We start from the raw sequence: 27,553 nt of genomic DNA on the forward strand, positions 1-27,553 counted from the left end.
CAAGGACCTCCCCTCTGTTTCTAACTGAGCAAGGTATTTTTCCTAGGAAATGGGCTCCAAAAAGCCAGTTCATGTAATAGGAATAGGTCCAGTGGCCTCATAAACTGCCCAACCCACCCCCTGTCACCTGCATTTAGAGGGTCTAGTTCTGTCCTATTCAGGTTTTGCAGCTATCAATGCAGAGTCAGTGAGCTGTCACTAGCTCGGATCAGTTGTTTCTGTGGGTTTCTTCATCATGGTCTTGACCCCTTTGCTCATATTATCACTCCTCCCTCTCTTCCACTAGACTCTTCAAGCTTGGCCTAGTGGTTAGCTGTGAATCTCTGCATCTGTTTCCATCAGTTACTGGATCAAACTTTTACAATTACCGTTGTCTTCAATCTGATTACAGGGGAAGGCCACTTCGGTCCCCCTTTCCACAATTGATAGAGGTTTATCTGGGGTCATCTTTGTGTATTCTTGGTAATTTTCCTAGTGCTAGGTTTCTTGCTAATCCCATAATGGTGTCCTCTATCAAGATATTTTGTTCCTTGTTCTCCTTCTCTGTCTTTCCCAAAGCTTGACCTTCCCGATCCCTCATGTTCTCCTCCCAACTTCCCTTCCCTCCTCTTCTCTCTCCTTCCACTCTCCCCCTCCATCCCAGATTCCTATTTTATTCAGATTTTATCTATTTCCCCATCCTAGGCAGATCCATATATGTATCTGGAAGGGTCCTCTTTGTTACCTAGCTTCTCTGGGGTTGTGAACTGTAGTCTGGTTATCCTTTGCTTTATGTCTAATATCTACTTATGAGTGAGTACATACCATATTTGCCTTTATGGGCATGGATTACTACACTTAGGATGTTTTTTTTTTTCTAGTTCTGTCCATTTGCCTGCAAATTTCAAGATGTCATTGTTTTAATGCCTAATCTCATTTACTTTCTTGACATTTAGAACTGACCAAATGTTTTTCCCACAAAACCGTGGGGCTCAAATATAAGGTAGTCCTTATTGCTTTCATGAAATGCTCTTTCATCAGGCAGAATGACATCCAATGAACAGGTTAATGAACCAAACTCTTGTCTCCATTCATATTCTAAATCATCAAATCACTTACACAGTATCAGAAGCAATCTTCAGAAGGATATGGTATGACTGAAAGAAACAAAACTCATAATTTGCATGAATTCTTGAAGTAAGAAGCCCTGGCTCTGTATCAACAGCAATAGAGGGGACACTGATTGTTTCATCACTGCATAAGTAAGGAACTGGGGACCTGGGAGGTAAAATATATTCTGATGGGTAAAATAAAAAGTTCAGAGAAATATATCCAGAAATAAAAATTTAAAGTGTAGGACGTGTTGATAAGGACTCTCATTTCTTTCTTAATGATGAAGGACTGTCATTAAATTACTTTTCACAGGGTAAGAGCACATGAGTTATATCCTGCTTCTCATCTCCAAAACTTATCTTCAATGTCATTTTAACACAGAGTTTGAATTTAGTGTGGGGATTAGTTACTCAAATCTTCTGACAGTCAAACTTAGAACTGAGGACTCACACAAGAGTTTTTGAAGAGAGAAGATAGAGGAAGGGTTGAAACTGAGGCCAGCAGAAGCATGCAACTGAAATAATGCAATCTTTTAATAAACTTTTAAGCAAAGATTCATTTAGTCTTTTTAAAAATCACCACTTCTAATGGCTTCATTAAGAAATTCTGGAGAACTCCATAGCTATAAACCTGGACTTGCATCCCTAAGTAATCTGTTGTGTGTGCCACACACATAAAAGAGAACACTGTAAAAAGTATTACAATTGAGTTTAGAGAAAACAAAACAAAAATCTAAAATATGTGGCTGTGCTTTCTAATAAGGCATATTCAGCAAACCGCTTGGAAGCTTGTTACCTCTATACCTTATTACAGAATAGATATGATTACATATAGCTATCCCCTCATGCATGCACAAAGGAGTGGAGATTAAAATAAAATAATTGCTTCAAGAAATGTAGTTTAAAATCAGTGTGATGGTACATGTCTTTAACACTAGCACTCAAAGGCAGAGGCAGGCAGATCTCTGTGAGTTTGAGTCCAGCCTGCTCTACAGAGCAGATTCCAGGACAATCAGGGCTACACAGAAAAACTATGTCTCAAATAAACAAACAAATATAAAATTTAAATATTTAGTCTTTAAAAATGTTTTTAAATGGGAGGTGGAAGTTCATGTCTTTAATCCCAGCACTCAGGAGGCAGAGGCAGGAATCCGAGGCCAGTTTGGTCTTCAGTGTGAGTTCCAAAGACAACCAGGGTCAGGGTCAGGGCTATACGCTGAAACCTTGTCTCAAAAGACCAATAAAGAAACAAACAAAAAAATTAACAAATAAATAAATTCAAAAAGAAAAGAAAGGAAATGTTGTTAAACAATTATATTTAAAATCCTTGATATATCATAGTACAATTGAACATAACTTCATTAGTCCTAAAATAGAGGCCAAAGGCACCAGTTTCACAACCAGAGGAATAAACGTTTCTGATTAACTTGTAAAATTCAATGTATGTATCCATGTGCCAAAGGTAAAATGAGATTGTATTGGACAAACTGTGAAAGATGGGCACAGTGTGTGTAGAACAAGAGAGAAGGTTTTAAAGAGACCCTCACTGTTGTAATAAGAGCGGCAGGGCTGCGTCTCCGGCACCCGGCCGCCCACATGGCTAGCTTATGCCCCAAAATAATTACACGGAAACTGTATTCTTTTAATCACTGCCTAGCCCATTAGTTCCAGCCTCTTATTGGCTAGCTCTTACATATTGATCTAACCCATTTCTAATATTCTGTGTAGCACCATGAGCTGGCTTACCAGGAAAGATCTTAACCTGCGTCTGTCTGGAGTGGGAGAATCATGGCGACTCCTGACTCAGCTTCTTTCTCCCAGCATTCTGTTCTGTTTACTCCACCCACCTAAGGTTTGGCCTATCAAATGGGCTAAGGCAGTTTTCTTTATTAGTTAACCAATGAAAGCAACAGATAAGATACAAGAACCACCTCCATCATCTCACAGAGAGTGAAGGAGAAACATCCCTAAATAGTAAACCCACTGCACATATGGTATCATTATGTAGAACTTTACATCACAAGTAAGGGAGAAAATCATGTGTTCTTGTGGATTCAAGTGACACTCACAGGAAAAACACAGAAGTGTCTGGTGAAATATTGAAATGTTTACTATTTCAATGAGGTAGATAGATTAATAAAATGATAAAAGCTTGTAGCTAGAGAGTTAGTTCAGTGGTTAAGAGCATTTGTAACTCCTACAGAGGACTCAGGTTCAGTTCCCATCACTTCATGACAGCTCACAACCTCCAGTTCTTGGGAAAAAAACACCCAGTTTCTAAATCCTCAGACAGTGTTTTCAACATGCATATACCCAGATACAGAGACAGAGGACAGGCAGACAGACAGACCAGCTGAGATGCACACACACAATAAAAATAAATCCAAAGAAGCATAAAATGTAAAAAATGTAAAATCATACCTGATAATTCCAAATTAATCAATAATAGCCTTCAGAAATAATAAGATTTCCCTTGCTACATTGCTCCTTTATCTGGATGAGTTTCTCCTTCTGATTGATTTTGTGAAAGTTGTGCCCTGGTTTCTTTTAAATCACTGGATTCCTCTGTTATGCCCCCTCTGTTATCCACAGATCCCACCAAAAACCAACAAAGGGATTGAGTCTCTTATGTAAAAGAAGAGCGTTTATTCTTATTCAAGTTCAAACTCCGATTCTCCATGTCAAAGGCATTGGCACAATTGGGGTGGGAATTTTATAATAGCAAAGGTTGGGTTGACGGATTTCTAAGTTTCAGGACTCCTGATTGGCTGACATTTGTCTAGGGGTGTGGGGAGTCCTAGAGTAAAGGGAATGGGTGTGTGTATGTAAGGTACATTGGGTGATCCTATCTATGATGGTTGGAAGGTTAGGTATTTCCTTTGGATAGTCTGTACCTGGATGCTGCCTGGGTGGTCTCTGTTGAGCCTATCATGGCTGGGCTCTACAGTCACAAACTCTTATGCTGGTCACTCTAGCAAGTTCATTGTATCATCCACAACCAAGGCTTGTTTCTGATGTATAAGGCTTTGACTTTTCTCAACATCTCCAAACTTGTCTTTCTATGAAGCAAAGAAAAATGCACTCAGTGGAAGTGTCCTTATCAAATAATGAGTGACTCTACCTTCTTTTGTGATGTCCTTAATTTATTTTCAGTGTAAAAGCAATAGGTAAACTAATCCAGTTGGACGCTGAAGAGAAAATACTGCTATTTGGCTTCATATAAAGAGTGATTTCTTGCCAAAAAGCCAAGCCAATACCATAAACCATGTTGAAGGGATTCTAACAGGCCTGGATATGGCAAACATTTCAGGAATGTTTGGCCCTTTTACCCCTTTTTCTTTCCTTTGTTAAACACCATTACATTCCTAAAGCTAGCCACCAAAGTCTAGTTCCTTATTTAGACACTTCTTCATTACACAGACAAAACAACAAGGTCTAACATGATGTAAGGAGGCCACTTGTTCATTCTTGGCTTCTCAGCCCCAAAATAATCACACAGAGACTGTATTAATTAAATCAGTGCTTGGCCCATTATCTCTAGCTTCTTATTGGCTAGCTCTTACACATGAATTTAACCCATTTCTATTAATCTATGTATCACCACATGGCAGTGGCTTACCAGCAAATTTTTGCATGTCTCTCTGACTCCACCCTTTTTTCTCCCAGCGTACAGCCTAGCTTTCCAGCCTAGTTCTATTCTTCCCTGCCACAGGCTCAGAGCAGTTCTTTATTCATTAACCAATAAAAGCAACACATAGACAGAAGGACCTCCCACACCACCAACAATCAAAATTCATTATTTGGCTAACATTACCATTTGGGATTTACCAAGTCAAGATTTACCCAAGTGCAGACACCCCATTTTCCTCTTAGAAACCCACTCTTGCAGAAACACATTCTCTTAATTCTAATCTCTTGCTTCTCTTGCCTGCTTGAACTTGCTGTTGTTGCCTTTCAAGCCTCTCCAGGATAATACATCTCTTTTGTGCTAAGAATTTGGTGTTGTACAAGAAAACCCACTGAATGGACTAGCCTGGACTCTAGGGGTTCACAGACACTGAACTGCCAATCAGGGAGCCTGTATGGGTCTGATGCATATATAATAGTGTACCTTTGGTTTTCTATGGAACTCCTAACCATGGGAGCAGAGACTGTGACTCTTTTGTTTACTTTTGGGTTCCTTTTCATTCTACTGGGTTGCCTCATCCTGCTTTAATACAAGGGTAGTGCATGGTTTCACTGCAACTTGATTTGCCATTTTTGATTGATATCCATGGGAAGCTTGCCCTTTTCTGAAGAGCAAATGAAGAGGAGTGGATGTGGAATGTGGGAGAGGTGACTGTGATGGAAGGAGAGGAATTTAATATACATATAAGAGAAGAATAAATGAAAAATGAAAAAAAATTGGTGTCTGTGTATGTATTGTGTGAATTCTGGAGGGATCAACCTTCCTTTTAGGTGTAGATTTCACCATAAATGTGCTTTTGTCAATGGAAACAACCTATCTTATGTCTTATCTCTTTTGTAGCTGTTTATTACAGAATTTCTCAAGCCAGCTAGTACTTAAGTATATTTAAAGCCCATGCTCTAACTATGTCAGAAATTTTGGTAATTTTCCTATAGTAGAAGAACATCCTCTGCTGAGTTGGTTTCTTTTAAAACAGCTGTCAGTTTTTATAGAATACAGATGGAAGTCCATTTTCATCAGACAAAAATGAAGAGCACACATTGTTCCTACTGTGCTTCACTGATAGGTAACCTCAGAGTGGATTGCAAACACTTCTCAATGTTCTGCCCCATTTCTTTCAGTCTCTTCTTTTCTCTCTCTCTTTTCCTCTATACAAACACACATACACACACACATTCATTTTTATTTATAATAATTGGTTCTCATCATTCACCAGGTAATAGCTAAAACATTTCCTAAGACACTTTTCTTATGCTTTTTCTGTCAAGAAACAGAATGACACTCAGGCAAAAATTTCCAGCACACCACTGTGGGGAGACTGTGTTCCAATGGACACTCATTAGAATGAATTCAGTCATCATGTATGTCTGGGTACAGGCAATTTCAATAGATGAATCTTTGAAGCTTAATACACACCATGCTAAAGCTGACTGCATTCATCAACCACAGCATTTCAACAATTTTTCCTTCCAGCTTTTAAATGAACAATTGCATTTTGACACAATATACTGGTCATAACGGTGATCCTAAACATATTATTTAAAAAAATCACCTAAATATTTCAACTGCAGAACTGACAGCTATTACCAGTAGCTAAATTTACAATTATTCTGTTAAAATTTAACACTGTTTCCTGGCATCATGCACGGTCAGCATACAGTACTGTCAAACAGTAACCTAATCCTGGAGTAATCCCCTAAGATCAGTGAGGAAGAATTCTGCTTGTTGATGATGGATGGACACACTGTATGATCAGGACATGCCAACAAAATCCATTGCCCTTCCCCAAGAGGTCTCTGTTAATCTGCCAAGCACTCAACAGGGACATTGCATGACAGTAACAATTTTCTACAATGACCCTTAATGAATCCTGGCATATGTTTGTTTTTAATCAAAGGCCATCACACTCTGTGTAGCAGATGCCCAGATGTCTTTATGGATTACGTGGGACATGAGCGTAAAAATGAGTGCATTTAAAATTTTTTCTGTTACTTTTATTATAAGTAATGATGCTTTCTTCAGAGCACAGCATACTACATCTGACTTCAGCATCCTCAATAGATGTCAACACTTTTGATCCTGTTTGAAAAATGGAAACAGATCCTGAGAACTTAAATGATCTGTAACAGCAGGGACCCTCTGAGCTGTAAGGTCACTTATTAAATTAATGAAAGCGGACAACTAAACAGAGGACAGAGAGGAGATCCTTAAATTTTTCATGACTTTTGGTTTGAGTTCTGTTTTCTAATATCATCTAATCTCAGTTCCCTTGCAACAAGAATATTGAGAGCTCAGTAAATCTGCGTTTTCTAAGCTCTTGACAAGCAGAAGGCAGAGCCAGACTGATTCAGGTGGTCCCAGTGATCCTTCTTGTTTCCTTTAGATGGTTCATCTCTATCACCAGGAATCACGTGTGACTCTATTAACAGAGGAATTTTAAGGAAAGTTAAAAATCAGATATCTGTGTTTATGGTGATAAGAAAAGTTGGAGGAAATCAAAGCTATCAACATGCAAGGGTTTCATTGACACTTTAGTCTGCAAAGACAGCTTGTTTTGGGCATCTTAAGGACATGTGTGATAGCTGTATCACAACACATCACAGCCTGAGACTAGAACAGGGTCTAATCTCCACATCAGATTTTAAGACCTGGATCCCTCAACCTATTTTTCCAAAAGACAAGTGATTAAATAGATACTTACTGACGTGTGTCGATAAAATTAGAATCTAGACACAGTGTGTCTTAGTTTTGTTTCAAGAGCTGCTTGGGGAAAAATGTGTTTATTTGACTCTCATGTTCTGATCAGAGTCTATCTTCAAGGGAAATCGGGGCAGGAACTCAAGTGGGAGCAGAGTCAGGTGCCATAATGGAACACTGCTTCTTGATATGCTCTCCAAGGATTTCTTAGCTTGCTGTATGGCACCTGGGGCCACCTATGTAGGGGTGGCAGCACCCACAGTAGGGTGACTCCTCCCCCATTTATCATTAATCAAGAGTATGCAAAGCAGACATGCATATAGGACAATCTGCCAGAAGAAATTCCTTAATTGAGATTTGCTTTAACGAGCTATATCTAGGTTCTGGTTAAGCTGCCAAGTATAAGCCAGTACACAGGATTTCTGTTAAGGAGTCATGTAAATTTTCTCTATAAACTCTGTGGAAGACCTGCAGCCAAAAATGGTGGGCTGTAAGCATTGTTATTATTCATGCCATTATTGAGAGGGCCCACTGGTCAAGTGAGAGACACAATGACAGGCATAAACCCTTCCATCTCAATCCTCTCTCATCACCAGCCCAACAATGACGTCTAAAGTTGGGATTTGAACAACTTTAAACATCTGTTCTCAGCCCACCCATCATTGAAGATGTAGACTGCCCATTATACTTTTATTATATAAGTTAATGAGAAGGGAGGTTTTTGATAACAGCTTCTAATTTTTTGTGACTAACAGGTCTATTTAGATTGTTCACCTAGTCTTTGTTTAACTTTGGCATATCGTACTTATTTAAAAAATATGTCCATTTCTTTTGCATTTTCCAGTTTTGTGGTATACAGGCTTTTGTAGTAAGATCTAAAGATTCTCTGAATTTCCTCTGTGTCTGTGGTTATGTCCCCCTTTTCATTTCTGATCTTATTTATTTGCATGTTCTCTCTCTGTCATTATACCTACATGTGTGTTAGAAGTTGAACAATTGTGTGGACTGAATCATTTCACCTGGGGGAAAAGTATAGGCATTGAAAGAATTTTAAGAAGTGTGTGATAAATATCCTGGTTTGTTTAACTCCAAGGGATTGTTAGGGAAAATGTAAGTATTTTTGTGATTCTGAGACAACAGAGGCAGAATAAACCAAGGGAGTCATAGCTATAAACATGAATTGATAGCAAGATAACCCTTGCTATAAGGGAAATGTAAGCCGTTCTTATGCTGAACTGTGCTCTGGCATTTTATGGATGGTAGAATTTCTGAGGAATGATATCGCATAGGATGTATAGCTGAGGAGGTCTCTAAGTCAGTATAATGATTTCTCTTAAAATCACAGAAACCCTGTAGAGGACAAACTTTCACCTGAGATGATCACTGTCTTCTGTCCATCACTTCACAATGAAGCATCACCATCCAGGAGTCATATAATGTGGTTGCATTCTCAACTCTCCTCTGATACTCTGACCGTAACTGTGGCCACTCCGTTTTTCTGAGTCTATAGAGGTAGAGATACTTTGTAGAATTTGGAGATCCCTAACTCTATAATATTTAAGGTAGTTCCTTATACTCAAACTCTTTATGTGTGTATTCATGTATACACACACACACACACACACACACATAATTGTATGTATGCACATATGGATCTGTTTATAACCATAGTATGTATATGTCTTAGCCCATTTGACATATAAAAAATTGGCAGTTAAAAGCGAAATGAACTTCTTTCTAACCATCCTGAAGAGCAGGTTATTCATCAGAGAGCTAGCAGATTAGGTGTTTAGAGAGAGCCATTGTCTTGTGCCATAGAGGACTGCCTTTTAGCTGTGTCCTCATGTAGAAATAAAGTTCTGGCTTCTCTTTTGTAGACACCACTGAAACCTAATGTGCTATAAATGTAACTCTCCCAAATATCTGAAAATAATATATATCATCTTTAAAACTAGTGAAAAACTGTAGAAGGAAGAGTCTTAAAAGTCACCTGTCCCCTTATCCCCCTTATTATAATGCCATTAGCAACTTCCCTACATGGAAGTCAGACCTCAGCACCATCTAGATTCTTTTACAAGCATAGTAGAAAGCAGAATATGCCACAGTGAACCATAACTACAAAAGAGTTCAGGATGTGGCATGCCACTTGAAGGATGCCGGTCATTCCTGGTGGTTATTTGTGGGGCAAGGCATTTGAAAGAGAAAACAAATTCAGAAGAGGCATCTTCTCTGGCCTAACTTTTTCTTCCCAATTACATGTCCTCCAGGAAGTATGCAATTCTCACAACTTTGCCCCAGAGTTTCAACTTTCAGGAAGCAGCTTATCAAAGGAACAGAGAAAAGGGTCCTATCGTCCACAATCAGGCTTCCTTCTCTCCTGAAACATCCACCCCCCTGCTCCGTGATCAAGATGGTATACGAGCTCACAAATCTTCAGATTTTGTGAGCATTCAGTCCTTTTGTTATGGTCCACTTGTACTTGTGATATTGAATCTAACTTGTGTGCATGCATTTATTTCTGTCAATCTATTGCCAGTTTATTTCTCTGATTAACCTACAAAACTCAGTAAAGAGCAAAGTCAGCTCTTGCCACCAATTGTAATTTTGTACCTGTGATACACCACCTTTTATTATCTAACCTTTGTTTACTTTGCCACATCGTCAGATACTATTTGAGTGTGATAAAATGTCCTTAGAAATGCCACTCTCAACAGGACTTGAGGTTATAATGTGACTTAGCAAAATCAATGTATACACACAGCACTGTCTTCAACAAGCTTGTGCTCTTACTTACTTCCTGACTCTCTCTAGATCTCAACACATATGTTTATATTTCTGGGAAGTATTTTTTATCTTACCTTGTGAAATACAACACAGAAAGCTAAGTGAAATTTGAATTTCAAATAAATTATGATATTTATTCAAGTATTTAGTGTGTCATGCAAGGGTACCAATGTGTATATACAACATTTTTTAACTTGAAATTCACATGTAAGTGACTATTGTATATTTTCTTTTGTTAAATCGGGCATCCCATCCCCTTCTGCATTATAATTCTTGGGGCCTGTTATCTCTGTAAGGTCTATGTCCATCTTGAGTGTACCAGCTCACTTTCTGTATACAATATTCTGATCGGTCTTCCTTGTTAGACATCTGTCCCGATGATAGTGGTTGTACTGTGTTCTTTAGTATACGGTGGTCTACACACCAATAGAGGGTCAACACTAATCCTTATACTTAAATCAAAGGGGAGCCACTGTTGATGTGTTTGTACTCAGCCTTGGCTCTCATCTATCACACCTGACTTAACTCATATTGTTATATCACATGAGAACTCCTGTGTTCATAGGAGAAGTTTAAAATTTCTTCATGTCTCTTTCCTGAGGAGAAAAGCCTAAGCCTAGATTTATTATCACTCTATGGCCTCCTATTTGTTACTCTTCCAATCTGTGAGGATTTCAGAGCAGCTGGATGTCAGGAGACTTCAATCACTGGCTGCTAGTTTGGGGGAAAATCTTTTGTTGACTTATAGTGACTGTTAAAAAAGGCCTTCAAGAATAGGCAAGGCCTTCAAAAGTCTCTCTCTCTCTCTCTCTCTCTCTCTTTCTCGTGTGTGTGTGTGTGTGTGTGTGTGAGAGAGAGAGAGAGAGACAGACAGAGAGAAAGAGAGAGAGAGAATTTGTGGGACAGTGTTTTTTTTTCTCAAAATTAGCCAAGTCATCTGTTACATGTGACATGTAATATCTTCCTATTTCTCTCTAATTATGTACATATCCTAGGAAATTAAACTTTGGTGTAAATGACTGGTAAGCGTTCTTAGAATTAATTTTTTTACCAGTTTATTCTTCAGAAATGGCTTTACATAGAAAATATGGTTATTTTATAGCTGCTGTTAGTTCATATATACAGCTGCCCTGTTGTGTCCAGATGGTAATATTTCCATGTATTCATCCGTAATCTCTGACTCATAATCTTTCTATCCACTTCTTTTACAGTGAGATCCAAAACTTAGAAAAGGATGTCCCATGTATGGGCTGAGCATTCTGCAAATTCCTATACCATGCACCTTGGCCAGTTGTGGGTCTTTGTATTAAGCACCAAAAAAAAGTGAAGCTTCTCTAATTAAAAATGAGAGATGCATTAATCTATGAATGTAATGATAAGTCCTTAACAGTCAGTTCAAATCTATCTGCATTTATCAAAATAATAGTAGTGAGCTTTCCATTAGGTCCTTCCTATTATCTGTCTGTCTTCCGGTTTTTGGCCCAACATTGGTACCAAGGATAAATTTCATCTTGCAAAATGGGACTCATACATATCAAGAAAGCAGGTGTTTACACCCATGATGTTTTTGTCACTATGCATCAATGGCACATATTACCAGGCTGGTTGTTGTACTTTGCAGGGGTAAAAGCTGAGTAAGCTTAGTGACGACTTTTCTCCTTTGCTAGCATCCAACACTCTAAAAGCTATTCAGTAGGGATAGCTTCAAGGTCAGCTCCAGTTTAATACCTCCACATTCTGTATACAGTATCTTCAGCAATATCATCTTATAGTCAAGTTACAAATGGTAACCTGGAGTGTTGGCAATAATCTTTAAAGTGGCTAGTCTATGAGAATCACTGGCAACATCTCCCAAGACGTAACCCATTCCTGGAACTTGGACTTTTACTTTTTACTCTCTGGTGTCTAAAAATCACTGCCACCCATTATAGGTAACTCCATTTTAACACTACAGTTCTTTCTCTCCCTCCCTATAGTCAATTGTTATAGGAATCTATTAAATAGCAAATTGCTTGTTTAAGAACAAAGGAATTTTCACATGCTGTTATTGGTCATAAAACTGGCTCATAACACAGACTATTGTATCACAAAGCCTAGAACTTTTGGTGGAGAGGCTTGGACTCACACATGATCATTTCCATTATTATTTCACTTGTATTCATTCATTCACTTCTACATTCACTTTTTCTAGCTGGCTACTTAGCTGTACCAGTTAGGCTAACCCTGAAACCCTGTGTAAATTAGAACACAGTTTGTAAATGGAAGGATCACTGCTCACCACTGGTTAAAAGACTAAAGGAAACAATAGCTTGAGGCTGCTTGGATGAAAGAACAGGCTCAGACAATAGTAATTATATCTACTTTAAAAGGACATTTTTTTCAACATAGAATGTCATTTTCTAGGCACTTGAATGTCTTAATTTAATACTTTGTCATAAAATGAGAATTTATCAAGTTTCATAGCTCTAACAACTCATTTTATTTTAAGAAGCAATGTGTATGTGTAATAGTTGTATTTTTGATGGGGTTCATTGTGTTCTTTCAATCTATACACAGTGTGTGCTGAACAGAAATAAACTTCTGTTTATAAAACTGTGTGTTCATGAAACAAAAATCTCTCCCTCCCTACCTCTCTCCTCTTTTATCTCCCCTACCCTCTTTCTCCTCTTGTTTCTCTCTCTCTTCTTTTTCTATTCCTCATTCTTTACTGGTTAGTGGTAAAATACATCTGTTTCCTTTCCCTATATCAAGTAGAATTCCTAACAATTGATCTGGTTCCCCATCCATCAGGCTGGTCTGAATCTTATAAGCACATTTCCTTCACTGCAGTACTAGATTCACCAGGCCTCAGGCAGTTGTCGTTCCTGTATAGAAAGGCAGTTGCATTCATGTATGAGCCCTGTGGCAATAACACTGAGTACAAAAGGAAACAAGCTCTTTACGTTTGTGACATCATTTATCCTATAACTTCCCACAGCAATGTGTTTGCTATCTCAGTTTTGAACAATAACACGAGTGAAGCTTACAATGCTGAAATTTCCTGCTTGGGAGCAGGCATACAGCTAGGAAAGGAGAAATTGGTGTGAGTTCACATTTGGACGACTTCAGAAAACAAATTCTTTCCCAGTGCAGAGAGAGGAAGATGAGGCACGGTGCAGAAGCATCCCATTCAGCCCACAGCTGCACCTTCCCTTCACAGCATCCCAAAGAACACAGTTTTACAAAAAATCTCAAGAATTGTTATTTGAATTGAATTTGATTTTCACTCAGCTTACACAGTGCTAGGTTCTTTTTCAGCACATGTGAACATTTTACCTGCAAAACTGTATTAATGGGAACAAATGATTCTGTTCAATAGGAAATATTGAAGATCTATAGCTGACTTCACACCTGTGCTCTGTAAGCATGCCAGTAAATTATTAATCAGCCTTTTGAGATGCTCATTTTATGATTTATTCCTAAAGGTATGCATTATAAAATAATTTTCAGAGATAATATAGAGCAAAGAAATTTGCAATTGTGTAATAAATCAAAAGAATAGCAAGCAGCCAGGTGGTGGTTGTGCATGTCTTCAATATCAGCATTTGGAAGGCAGAGGCAGACGGATCTCTGTGAGTCTGAGGCTCACCTGGTCTACCAAAAGAGTTCCAAGACTAGCCAGAAAAACACAAAAAGATCTTGTGTCACAAAGTCAAAAGAAAAAAAAAAAGATAACAGCAGGTTCTGTTGAAAGTCATAAAAACTGTCACAAGAAAAGGTAACATGCAGGAGGTAACTGAATGGTTGGATTGACACTCTATTTACAAGTCAGGCTCAAGTCCAGGCTTGTTTTTCCACTTACACAGTGGGAAAATCTTGAATTATAAATGTTCTCTTGACTATAGAGTGGTTTCATTTTTAATTTCTGTTTCATTTCCAGAAGATCAAACTTTTGAATTTACATGATAGGCCATACTAATTCTCTGTTGAAAACACAATGGGAAACAGTAACCCCCCCCCCCCACACACACACTCACATACACACAAGCACACAAAGGATAAGAACATCAATTTGGATGAGTTGTCAGCAAGTGTCTAAATTCATAATATCATGGTATGGACTGCACAGGTGGAAAAGAAGTCTGCAGGTGGATTCAGGATAAACAGAGTCAGAGGCTACGTATACATAGTTAATTTAGAACAGAGAGGGTCTGGGCTTATGGACAATATGCCAAAAATATGTAAGTCCATGTAAAGAGCCAATTTCAGCACAGTTAATTTTACATTATGGTAGGATCATAGTATACACATTGAATAACTTGAGAGTTTTACATACTGAATGTAGCACACCACACAGAGAGAATCCAGTAGCAGAGATATAGAGAAGGCAAGATTTGAAATGGTCTTACTTACTGCTGGATGCATTGCCAAACTCCAGCAGAGGTTGGAAAGCCTGGCAAGGGCCCAGTGGTTTTGCTGAGTTGAGAATAAAGGAAAGGTTTCTGTGAAAGTAAAGGAGACAAGAGTTTTCAGTGACAATAGGACACAGAAGGAAACAGCATGGGAAGAGCTTCAGAGGCCACTGTGTCTCTAAGCACAGAATTAAGGAATGATGTGGTTGTTAGGGGAGAAAGCAGACAAAGACCAAGAAAAAAGATCTTTGTGAACTCTGTCACCATTTAATATCACTGCATAAGTGACTTCAGGTCCCCTGCTGAGAAAAACATATACAATTCATGAAACCTTACACAGAGGTTTCCATAGACTACTGTATTAGAAAGGTAACAAAATTAGTCCTAAATGAATAATTCCTTTTGTTGTATTTAAATGTCAGCCTCCAAAAGATCAACCTATCCAATGAATGAAAAATAACTCATTTTCATCAAACATTCGAGAATGTTTACAGAGAGAAAAAAATTCAGCATCAATGAACATAAAATTTATGGTGTCTTTTGATAAATAATTACTGACTACTTACAAAGAAACAAGGAGAGAAAGTTTAATAAACAGAAACAAACTGAGAAAAGACATAGACTGATGATAGATTTAATTAATGACGTTGCATAATTGTTATTAAACATGGAAATACATTTGTGAATATATTAATTTAAAAACACCAAGAAAAACCTGGGCATGGTGATTAAAGAATACAGAAAATAACCCAAATAATCTAATTCAAACTTCTAGAGATAGATAAATCAATATCACCTGAAACGGAAATAAACAAACAAACAAAAAGAATGAGATGGACAAAGTATCAACTTTTCTGTAGGAGAGGGAATCATGGGAGGGCTTCCAAGAACTAACAAGGAAACACATTGATTTTGCTGAAAGTCTGGGACACAAAGGTCTCCATGCTCACTGAGTCCTCAGTACAAGTACACTGTCGCAGTTTTCCTTTGGCTATCCCATTATAAGATTTATTTTATTTTTGGTTTGTATGTATGTACATGGGTGTAGATATCTGTGTGCAGGTGATTAAAGGAGGTCGGGGGGGGGGGTGTTTGGAGCACTAGAGATGGAGGTCCCTTCAGAACTGATACTGACTCATGATGATGGAGGCAACAACACCATCATGATTGCTCCATGAAACCAAGGGCAGTGAGCCTGGCAGGATTTTGGACACCTTCCCCGCAGCAGAGATCATCGTTCACTGAAAACATTCTGTGACAATTTTGGACTCTCTAAGATGGATGCTTCCTGTTTGGCAAAGAAAATGAAGAGACTTCGTTCCTTCTCAAATTTATTCTAATTATTCCTGTGCTGAGGCATAATTTAATTGAGGATCAAATGCTTACACTAAGTGATTTCTCTGACCACAAAAATCACAACTAATAAAAAGGTACAATGCGTGCATTTTTGTCCTGAATGTTAATACAAATATATTTATGTTTCTTTTTTGTTGTTTTTTGGTTTTTTCGAAACAGGGTTTCTCTGTATCTTTAGAGCCTGTCCTGGAACTCCTTTTGTAGACCAGGCTGGCCTCGAACTCACAGAGATCCACCTGCCTCTGCCTCCCGAGTGCTGGGATTAAAGGCGTGCGCCACCACCGCCCGGCACAAATATATTTATGTTTGACGTAAAAACTTTTATATTGTTTCCCAGGCTCTTGCCTGTGTCTGAGAGCTGACTTTACATGGCTCACAGTCAAGCTGGTTTGCTGACTTGATTTTGTGCTTCTGGTGTGAAATGCCAATTCTTTACTGGAGGCTGGGATGATGAACAAAAGGCACAAAGAATTCAAGTATAAATGATGCACCCTTTTTATTCTACTCAATTAATCCTAGAAAATATTTATCACAACATGAAGATATCGTTGTCTTTCATTATATAAAATACAAACCCCTCCTGCCTTCAGATTCTCACTGTAGTAGTTCCTGCCCTTGCTGTTCTGATGACGAACTGTCATATGCAACTGTGAGTGAAATAAACTCTTTCTTCCCCAAGAAGCTTTTGGTCACAGTGTTTTATTATATTAATAATAAACCCACCTAAGACAGTATCCATAGCTTTGGAAAATAATATCCAGGGGATATGGTAAATGTTAGATTTTCTTCCTGAAGAAGCCATGCCTAATCTGTAAATTGCTTTTTCTTCCAAACACATAGGACTTGGTCATAGACAGTGTTTTCTGAGAAAATGCAAGCTCCCTGGGTGATGTGAAGTTGATGTTTGCTATGCTTGAGGTAAGACATCAGTCCAAGTTGAGTCTATGGCTTTCTCCATCACAACTTAGGTTTGAGGAAAACATGCTCCATGTATTTAAATTGTTCTTTTTATCTATTATGAAATGTAAATTAAGCAAAATATCACACCAAGTATAAACTAGGTTAGGTGAAATTTAATTTAATACCATTATATCTTTAAAAATTCAAAATAAACAATATTTTAATTATTTCAACTGATTGAAAAGACAGATTAGAAGCAAAGGAAAACTACTTTTCTCAGAACATACAGGATATCCTTTTATCAAAAGAGACATTAAGAGAGATGGTGTATTCTGGGGACACTACCGAACTGGTGGGTGTGGCATTGTCAACAAAAACATGTGTAATGTGCCACAGCCTTGTTTGATTAGACCTGGGAAAGGAGCTCAGACTTCCCTGAGGTTATTCCAAAGAGTTAAATTTGAACTGTTTCTAAAACAGTTTCCAAACACAATACAGAACCTATTATTCCTCGGATCTGCTGGAGAAACCTCCAGGTTGCTGTCCATTGAGCATCCTGACACATCCATTTGTGAGTCAAGTTCCAGCTGCCAGCAATGACAGTCTGGGAAGTATAGGCTCTCTGTGCTGTGTGTAGGAAACAGTCACCTGTGTATTTCTTTTGACCACAGGTATGTGATGGGAATGATAGAAGTTGTAAAGCCAGCACAGCAGTTTGACAAAGATCCAGGGAAGCTGAGCCACATGATGGCCATCATGCCACCTTTGATTTTCATCTTTTCTTGTTGCACACTTTGGAGACTTAATATTTGTACAATTTGCAGATATTGAATTGATGAAAATTTTTTGGTGAATCATTTATGCCTTCTCCCAGAAATGCAATTTCTAGCTTCCCCAGGATAGTTCTGAGCATGCTATTCCCCCTCTTTAAGGAGATATCCATATCTACTTGAAGGTCTTCCTTATACTTTGGAAGTTCTGACACACATAAAGGGGCCAGAGGTCTCTTTATGAGGCTATCAGACAGTTTTGAAACATCTGTCAATGTACTAACTCAGAAACAAGATAACCAAAACAAAGTTATTGGAAAGATCAACGAGATTCAGTGGGCTGGAGGAGTTGGTTACAATTTGGACTGCAAGCCTCTTCCCACTATACACTCCAGCAATTACGTGTCATATACAACAACAAAGTTAGATTAGCTCATGTTACCTCTGCCCTACACAGAGTATTATACTGATGGGAAAAGAATGATGTAGAATTATGATAAAAATACTTTGTAAAGATATAAAATATAGGCATTGTCTTATGACAGAATTCAAATAATAATTGCAGCAGCTTTGGCCTGTGGAGATTTTTTTTTGGGGGGGTGCTCTGACAGTTAAGAATTAATAATATACTCCTTAGGACATGGCAGTATGCCTGCGATGGCTTGAAGGTTGTTTTAGTCTAATGTCCTTGTAGCCACAAAAGCAGCTAGCCTGAGAACAGCTTGTCATATATCTGTAGATTCTTAAAAACTGGATTATGAGGTAAATGAGCAGCGATGATAATTCTGCTTATCAATGATGTCAAAATTTGAGGTAAAATCATTGGCAATGATGACTCTATTCTGTCATAGTTTATTCATGGTGACGAAAAGATGACAAAAGGAAGTGAAACACGTGCAAAAGCAAAAATGACATGATCTATGTTTTGGAACAATATGAATATATCCCTGATTACTAAATTCTGTATAAATAAAGAAACACTCTGTTAGCCAGGTTTCAGAATTCTCCTTATCACCATGACCTCGCTCACTTCCTTCCCTTGCCCAAGACCTTACACCCATCTTGTCCACTGATGGGGATGGCTCCAAGCAGGTATCTGTGTTAAGAGTTTCTGTGACATGACTTTTGATATCTTATATCTCAAAGAATAACCATAAGTCTTGTTTAAATAGCTTACTTTCTGCTGCATTTGTTAGTTTTAAAAATAAAAGGCAGGGTGTGACTTTAGCAAATGACTGAATTTTCACTTTTCATGAGGGACTTCTGAAAGGATACTGATTGAAGGTCTAACACCTGCCCACCCTGTGAAATGCTGTGGATTAAGAACTATAAAACTGTGTCCTCTGCATGGATTTCCCTGGGAAGGGGAAATAGAAGAGATCTCCTCGTTAGATGGGGCTGGGTGGGGATGGGAACATGAGGTACTGGGTTGGGGGGTGGTGGAGGAGAATAATGAAAGAGATGTCTAGATAGGGGTACTTTGTGGGGTCATGAAGAAAACTCATACAAGGGAAATTCTCATTAATCTACAAGAATGACTCTAGCTAAGACTGACAGTGGTGGATAGGTAGCCTGAACTGGATATCTTCTGTAATCACAGTGGTAACTAACCCAATTGTCATCAGAGAGCCTTCATCTAGTGACTGATGGAAAAAGATGAAGAGATCCACAGTAAAGTACTGGGTGGAGTTTAGATAAACCTACTGAACAGAAGGAGGAAGGATTATACAAGCCAGGATTGTCAAGGTCACCACAAGAAACATATAACCTGATCTCATAGGAGTTCACAGACTCAGTACCAACCGCTATGTATGGGACTGATTTAGATTCTCCACATATGTGTGATAGTTGTGTTGTTTGATCTACTTTTGGGACTCCTAGAGGTAGGGGGAAGGTCTGTCCCTAAGGCTTCCAGGGACCTATTCCTCATACTGGATTACCTTGTCCAGCCTTACAGGGAGAAACTTAGCCTTACCTCAACTTGATATGCCATACCTTTCTGACATCCATGGGAGGCTGTCCCTTTCTGAACAGAAACAGAGGAGGAATGCATTGGCGGTATACGGAGAAGGTAGACTTGAGGCTGGGAGGAGAGGAGAGAGGGAAAGTAAAATAAATGAATAAATTTAGCTAATAATAATAACAACAACAATAATAAACAATAAACAACAGCAAAACTGTCTTCTTCCTAGGCTCTGACCCTACAGTTACAATGGTACACATGATGATGGTGATTTCTGCAACCATAAACAACACTTGTCATCAAAAAACAGTATGGTTCCCATCTACCAAGAGAAAAGAAGCAACATATTGAACAAAATATTGTTGAAATAGGGAACCCCAACTTCAAAATAGTTCTAAAATAAGAGAATTCAATGTTAGCTGAGCATAGACACTGTGCTGTAAAATTTTTACACAAAAAGTCCGAGTTTATGTCAAAATAGTTGATGTTGGTGGGTAAGATCTGATGTTTCCAACAGTAAAAAAACTTAATTTGCTACTGGGTTTCTTGCCGTTCTTATAAACATCAAGACTCTGTCTCAAAGTACAAAGAGAAAATGGAGGCACTCTTGAAAGAAAATGATGTGGGGTAGTGTCGATTTTGCCACTGAGGTTCTGTGCACTAGCTCATTGGGACTGTCAAAATCTCTTTTCCATCTTTGTACTTTAGCATTTTAAGTGATGTTGAAATGTGACACTTGTATTTAAGTGTGTTTTCCCCCTTGCATCCTCTGCATTCAATTTGCACTCCCTCCAAGGAGTCAGGTTACTATAAACAGGTTTCCGCAGATTTACAGAGATCCTCAGCTATTCATCAAAGAGTGAAAAGCATTGACCAGTAAATACTCTTCCATAAAAATAATCATTTGAAAAGGTTTCGGTTAAAATTAAATACAAATGTAATTAACAGTAAGCCTGGACCTTGTAACTCTAACACTCTCAAGGTGCACAGAACATGAAAACAAGTCATACTTGGGATGTGGAAATAGAACACCAGAAGAGAAACCTGTCTTCTACAGTCACTTTGAATGACCATCAGCGAGGTGAAATTTGAACAGAACAAAAGAATCTAATTTACTGCTACTCAGAACAAATGTGTACAAGAATTCCTTTTAATAACCATGCCTGTGTGTGTTATTCACTGCAGGAGTCAGTGAATAAGAAGATTCAGGATCAAATAATGAATCAAAACCTCAGATAATTAGACTCTATTTTTTCACCAAAAAGAAGTCATCAATTAAAAAATTTAGATACAATTCCTCCTTGTCCTATTTCTATTTGATAACTGGCACATTCCTTAGAACAATGTGTGTGGTGAACATATCTCATTTATAAAGGAACCTTATTTTCACGGGAGGATAATCATGTGTGTGCTTGGGTTCAAGGTCACAATACTAAAGATCAGTGTTTAAATATTTTGCTCATGTATAAAATGTATGTCTGCTATCATTTGATTTCTTATCCTTTGGTGTTTAGTTATATATTCACCACAGTACAAGTGCAGTCTGTCATGGCCTAAGGTGCATTATCATCTATAAGTATCTTCATAGCATCTTTTGAGTCTCACTTATACCTACAAGTAAAAAATATAAAATGATAGAAACCTATTACCTATACAGCTATTTTTTTCAAGATTGTATAACACCTCTCTATGTAAAGCTACATTTTCCATTTCTTTATCCCAGCACATAACAACTGTGTATGTAAGTGCCAAAAGTTTATTTCACATGGTTGTATATTGTATAGCTGTGGGTATCACACCCTAAAATCACAATTGCTAGAAATGAGTAAGACTTTTAAGCAAGAGCATATTAGTCACAGGCACACAGACATATCTGCATGTGTGTTTGTGCAGACCACACATTTCTTCTTTCCTCTTTCTCTTAACGCATTTGAGTTGATGAGGGTGTGTGACAAGTGAAAAGAATTTGTAAGAATTGGTTCACTCAGTGGTGCAGGTGTCTATCTGGGCACCATCATGTCAAGAAAGCTGCAGTACAATTCTCCTCTGGACTAAATGTCAGTGGTTTGGGAAGAACAATGACATAAATTGATGTTTAAGGAAAAGAGGGAGGTGATGTCCCAGTTAAAGCAGGAAGTCATGAAAAAACAGGTGGTGATTCCTTCCTTCCTTCGTTTCCATTTAACCTGAACCAATGGGATAGGGATTATCCATAATGAAGAAAGCACTCTTTCAACAAGACTGCTGATACGAGCCCAAAGAACATCTGGAAACACGATAAGAGTCATATCCATAAATCATGTTTGATCCATGAACTCTTGAGTTCAGTCTTTGTGGCATGTAGAACTGACTATCTTAATGGTATTACTTCAGTTGTGGATATTGCATGTTGTACAGAGAGAGGGCCTGCTTTTGGTCCCAGCCACCCAACTAGCTTACACCAGAAATAATCACACAGAAACTATATCCATTTAAATACTGCCTGGCCCATTAGTTCTAGCCTCTTATTAGCTAATTCTCACATCTTTATTCAACCCATTTCTAATAATCTGTATGTCATTACAAGGTCATGTCTTACTGGAAAAGATTTATCATGTCTGACCTGACAGTTCCATGGCAGCTCTCTGTCTGCTCTTCTTCCCAGCCTTCAGTTCTGTCTACTCTACCTACCTAAGTGCTGCCCTATCAAAAGGGCAAGGCAGTTTCTTTATTCAACCAATGAAAGCAACACATAGACAGAAGAACTTCCTACAGCATTTCCCCTTTTACTGTTTAAAGAAAAATGAAGGTTTTAGCTTTAACATAGTAAAATTACATATAACAAAACAGGTACCAAGCAAGAATTACAGTTACAATATTTATATCTACTTTATCTTTTATCATAAGTAAGGAAAATTATATCTATAAATTCTTCAACTCTATCAAAGACTCAAGAAGGAAATAATACTACTTAAGTAATCAGGAAATGCATTATAAGCAACTTCCAAAACTCTAGAAATAACAGAGACATCTTGCTTCCTGGACAGTCACCCAAAGTTTTTCTGTACCATTGGGGCATCTATCTTCAGCCTACAGGCCCATAGTATCCAGCAGACATTTCCGTGAAGCAGGAAATTTTAAAGACAGTTCAGTCAATTTTTTTTTCTGTGTCCTACAGAATCTCTCACAGACTCTTTCATAGAGCAGGAACCCCAAAGGACCATCTCACATTTATGCAAGTTCAGCAGTCATCTCTCTGTGTGTACTGCATGTCCAGTTTATGCATCAGTCTAGGCAATAGCAGTTTCTTACCCAAATGGCTAACCATTTCCATAAGGAGCCTCTTTGATGCCCATCTTCCTCTTGAAGTAGCTTGGTGCTGCCAGGAGCAGATGTGTCTCACTGCCATGAAAAACCCTAAGTTATTAAAACATTTTAAATGCCATATTTTATAGTCTTTGAAAGATATGAAGAATGTCTATCTAACTGAAATATATCTCTATATATCTAGAAAATCTAACTAACATGACTACAAACTTGACTATTATTGATGATTATCCATTAGCAACCTATATTTCTTAATTATACATTATATTTTTAAATGATCTATACAGTCACAATACCTTAATCAAGAGCAGTAATATACATATAACAAGATTGACCTTAAATTTATATCAATAAAGCAAAATCCATACCAATGAAAATTATGCACATCTATATCATATCCCATTTAAATGTAAACAATGTTTGGTAGTATGGGTGCAGTTTTTTCTCTACAAACTGCTTCATGCTGTGTGTGGGTGCAGTTAACCGGTTCTTTCATGGTATATCCTATGTGTCAGGTTCATCTCAGTCAGCAGTTGAGCAAAGTAATTTTTTGAGGGTGTTCACAGCAACCTGTCAGGAGGGCGTGGTCTATCATACCATATTGATTTAGAAGCAATCCATAGGGTCTCATCCTCTGTGAAAACAAAAGAAGAACCTCTTTTCCAAAGCATCATATCTTTATACCCAGATTCTGAAGTCATAATACCTTTATAATATACATGCTGGTTTAGCTTAGCCCATACAATGAAATGTCTCTTTGTACTTAGCCTCTTCACAGTCAAAAAATTTAAAGAAAACACAATAATACACATAATCTAGATTCTCTGTGAATTTTCCATTTTTACTTGGCTTATTTTTATTAATCTATGATTATCTGTACTCTGACTCTTTAAAGACTTTACTTTGCATTTGTTCAATTATGTTCATAGCAGCAATATTTGTAATAGCCAGAACCTCCAAACAACCTAGGTGCCCCTCAATGGAAGAATGGATAAAGAAAGTGTTGCAATATACACAATTGGAGTTCTACTCGCGGTAAAAAACAATGACATCTTGAATTTTGCATGCAAATGGATGGAAATAGAAAACATTGTACTGAGTGAGATAACCCAGGCCCAAAAAGATGAGTATGGTATGTACTCACTCATTAGTGGATTCTAGCCATAAATAAAGGACATTGATTCTATAGCTCCTGATCCTAGAGAAGCTAAATAATAAGGTGAACCCAAAGAAAAACATACATAGATCCTCCTAGAAATTGGAAGCAGACAAGATCACCAGGCAAAATTTGGGAGTATGGGGGTGGGGTGGGGTGGGGTGGGAGAAGGGGGAGAGGGGGAGAAAGAGGGGAGAAGGGGTGGATTGGGAAAGAACTTGGGGGAGTGAAATGGTTGAGATGGAGGAAGGGCAGATATGGGAGCAGGGAAGAAGATATCTTAATTAAGGAAGAAAGCTTAGGGTTGGCAAGAGACTTGGCTCGAGAGGGGTTCCCAGGTATCCAAGGGGATATCCCCAGCTAGGTTCTTGGGCAGTAGAGGAGAGGGTGCCTGAACTGGCCTTGTCCCATAGCCACACTGATGAATATCTTGAATATCACCATGGAACCTTCTTCTGGGAATGGATGGAGATAGAGACAGACACACATCGGAGCACTGGACTGAGCTCCCAAGGTCCAGTTAAAGAGCAGAAAGGGGGAGAAGATGAGCAAGAAAGTCAGGACCGCAAGGGGTTTTTTTCCACTCACAGAGACAGTGTGACTGATCTAAGGGGAGCTCACCAGGGCAAGCTGGACTGGGACTGAATGAGCATGTGATCAAACCAGACTCTTTGAATGTGGCTGACAATGGGGGCTGACTGAGAACCCAATGATAAAGACACTGGGTTTTGATTCTACTGCATGTACTGGCTTTTTGGGATCCTAGTCTGTTTAGATCCATACCTTCCTTGGCCTGGATGGAGGGGAGAGGGCCTTGGACTTCCCACAGGGCAGGGTACCCTGCCCTCTTTTAGGGCTGGAGTGGAAGGGGGAAGAATGAGTGGGGGAGTAGGAGGGAAATGGGAGGAGGGGAGGAAGTGGAAAATTTGAATGGTATTATTTATAATGCAAAAAATAAAAAAAAAATAAAAAAATAAAAAAGACTTTACTCCCCCTTTTTAAGAATTAACTTTATTTTATGACTTTCCATACTCCTTTTCTTCTCTCTCCCAAGCCTACGTACGTTTATTTAACACTGTGACCCATTTAGAGGTCGTTTATGTCTGAATCTGTCCTATTGTGAATTTGTAATTCTTTACTGTCTGGAAGAGCTTTTAAAATGCTAAGCTCTTAAGAATCTAAGCTGTGACAATCCCAGGTCAAATACAGGTACTGCCTGCTTGCCCCGCCCAGTACAACATGCTGGATCTGCTTGTGCCTCCAAGCCATGCGCATTGCACTGCTAGCATGGCGGAGCTGCTTGTGCCTCTGAGTCACTTGTGCCTCTGAGCCACGGTGCACAATGCCCCCCTTACAGGCACATCATAGCACTTTACTCATAAACCCCATCTAAATGTTCCATCTCCCTCAAGAGACAGAGGTTGTGGTAGGAACATAGCCCAGAAAGCTGGCATTTTAAAACTGTGCGGATTTTTTTTCTGCTATGACTGAATAAGGAAAATCTCTCTTAAAGCAGCTGCAGCAAGCTACCAGCAAGCAGCAAGAAGCTGTGTTAAATTCTGTATTCTTTTTGAAGCTCTCTCAGATTTTACGTGGAGCCCCATTCTGTTGCAGAGAGAGAGGGCCTGATTTTGGTGCTGGCCACCTGGCTAGCTTACGCCCGAAATAATCACACAGAAACTGTATTCATTTAAACACTGCCTGGCCTATTAGTTCTAGCCTCTTATTGGCTAACTCTCACATCTTGATTCAACCATATGTCGTCATGAGGTCGTGGCTTACCGGGAAAGATTCAGCATGTCTGGCCTGGCAGCTCCATGGCAGCTCTTTGTCTGCCCTTCTTCTAGCATTCAGTTCTATCTATTCCACCTACCTAAGTGCTGCCCTATCAAAAGACCAAGGCAGTTTCTTTATTCAGGAATGAAAGCAACACATAGACAGAAGAACCTCCTACACCAATTGTAGATCACTGTATATACACGGCCAACATGAAAATATACAAATAGGATGAATTTTGAGCAAAAATATTGATTTTTAAGTGGGAATAGCTACCTATTGATTGACCTAATACTTTATGTAGATGAGCCACATATTATCTAAACAAATCTTCCAGTGAGTCAGTTGGCATAGTACAATTGCTGAAAAAGAATTTTCTTTTTGCTGCACTTGTTTACATTAACACAGCTTATACTGTGTGTTCCATGGCTCCTCTTGTTATGATTTCAGGGTCTACATTTCTCAATAGTATCATATCATTTATGGGGTACTTGATATATACCAGGTGCTGCTTACATCCCTCTACAATGCATGCATAGTCTCTATATTTTCAGAATAGCAATGTAAAATTATTATTCCCATCTCAAAAAGCAAGGCTGAAGCCTTAGTCATTTAGGTGTCTGTTGGCGATCTCACAGATATTCACTGCAGCGTCCCACCTCCAAAATAACTGCCTGTAATTATATGTCTAAATGTTTCCATTCACTAAATTGAATTAGTGATGGAAACACTGTGATTTAGATTTATTTTATATGTATGAAGTAGACACAGAGAAATAGAATAAATGAAAGGGAAAAAGGGAGAAGGATGGGGAAAAGACAGCGAAGAGAGATTTCAGTGAGCCACAGAGAATATATGGTATAGTAGTAAGTCTCATTTGAAGATAATGGAACTGAAAACTTCCTACAGTTGACTGATGTCTTTGTGGAGTTAATGGAAACAATGTACAACTCATGCTTCCAGTTATGTTTGGTATGTGTACAAATATTATACGGTTCACACCTTGTGACCCACGGGTAGATGTAATGCATAGTCCTTAATAATAATAACGAACTGCCATGATACTTGCTCCTGTGCTCATATATTACATTATTGGATTAGTCTTTCTTTAGTTACAAAGTTTACTGTAAATAGTTTATGGTCTGTAAGAATACTGTTCTTACAGATCTGTGTTGATCTTGCCTTGTTGTTAGAGTCCAGAATTTCCAATTGTGTCCAATTTAACTTGATTTGCGTAATTCTAGAAGCAATTTGTGACTGAATATATAGGATATAGTCCTTAAATATATATTTTGTGTTTAGCATGTTGTACATACAGGGATAAATAGATATTCTCTAAAATGATTCCTCAATAATCACCACACATTTGATTTCCTAGGTAGTAATCAATATTAAGTGGTTATCACCTATGTATATAATGTGAGTGTGTAATCAGTTTCTTAGGAATTGAAGAGAAAGAGAGAGAAACTAAGAGAGAAGGTCTTCAAAATGGAAGTGAAACAAAAGTTAGCATTTTCACTGTCAGAAGTGTGTCTAGCATTATTGAATGAAATGGGGAGGAAAATACTATATAGAAAATTGCTTTTATTAAATATATTTTTACTTTACCAAAAAAATAAGACAATTTTAAAAAGCTGTACCTGCTATATTTAAGACATATTAAAAATTAATCTGG

The sequence above is a fragment of the Chionomys nivalis genome, chromosome 6 (assembly GCF_950005125.1).
Source record: "Chionomys nivalis chromosome 6, mChiNiv1.1, whole genome shotgun sequence".
Classification (NCBI taxonomy): domain Eukaryota; kingdom Metazoa; phylum Chordata; class Mammalia; order Rodentia; family Cricetidae; genus Chionomys; species Chionomys nivalis.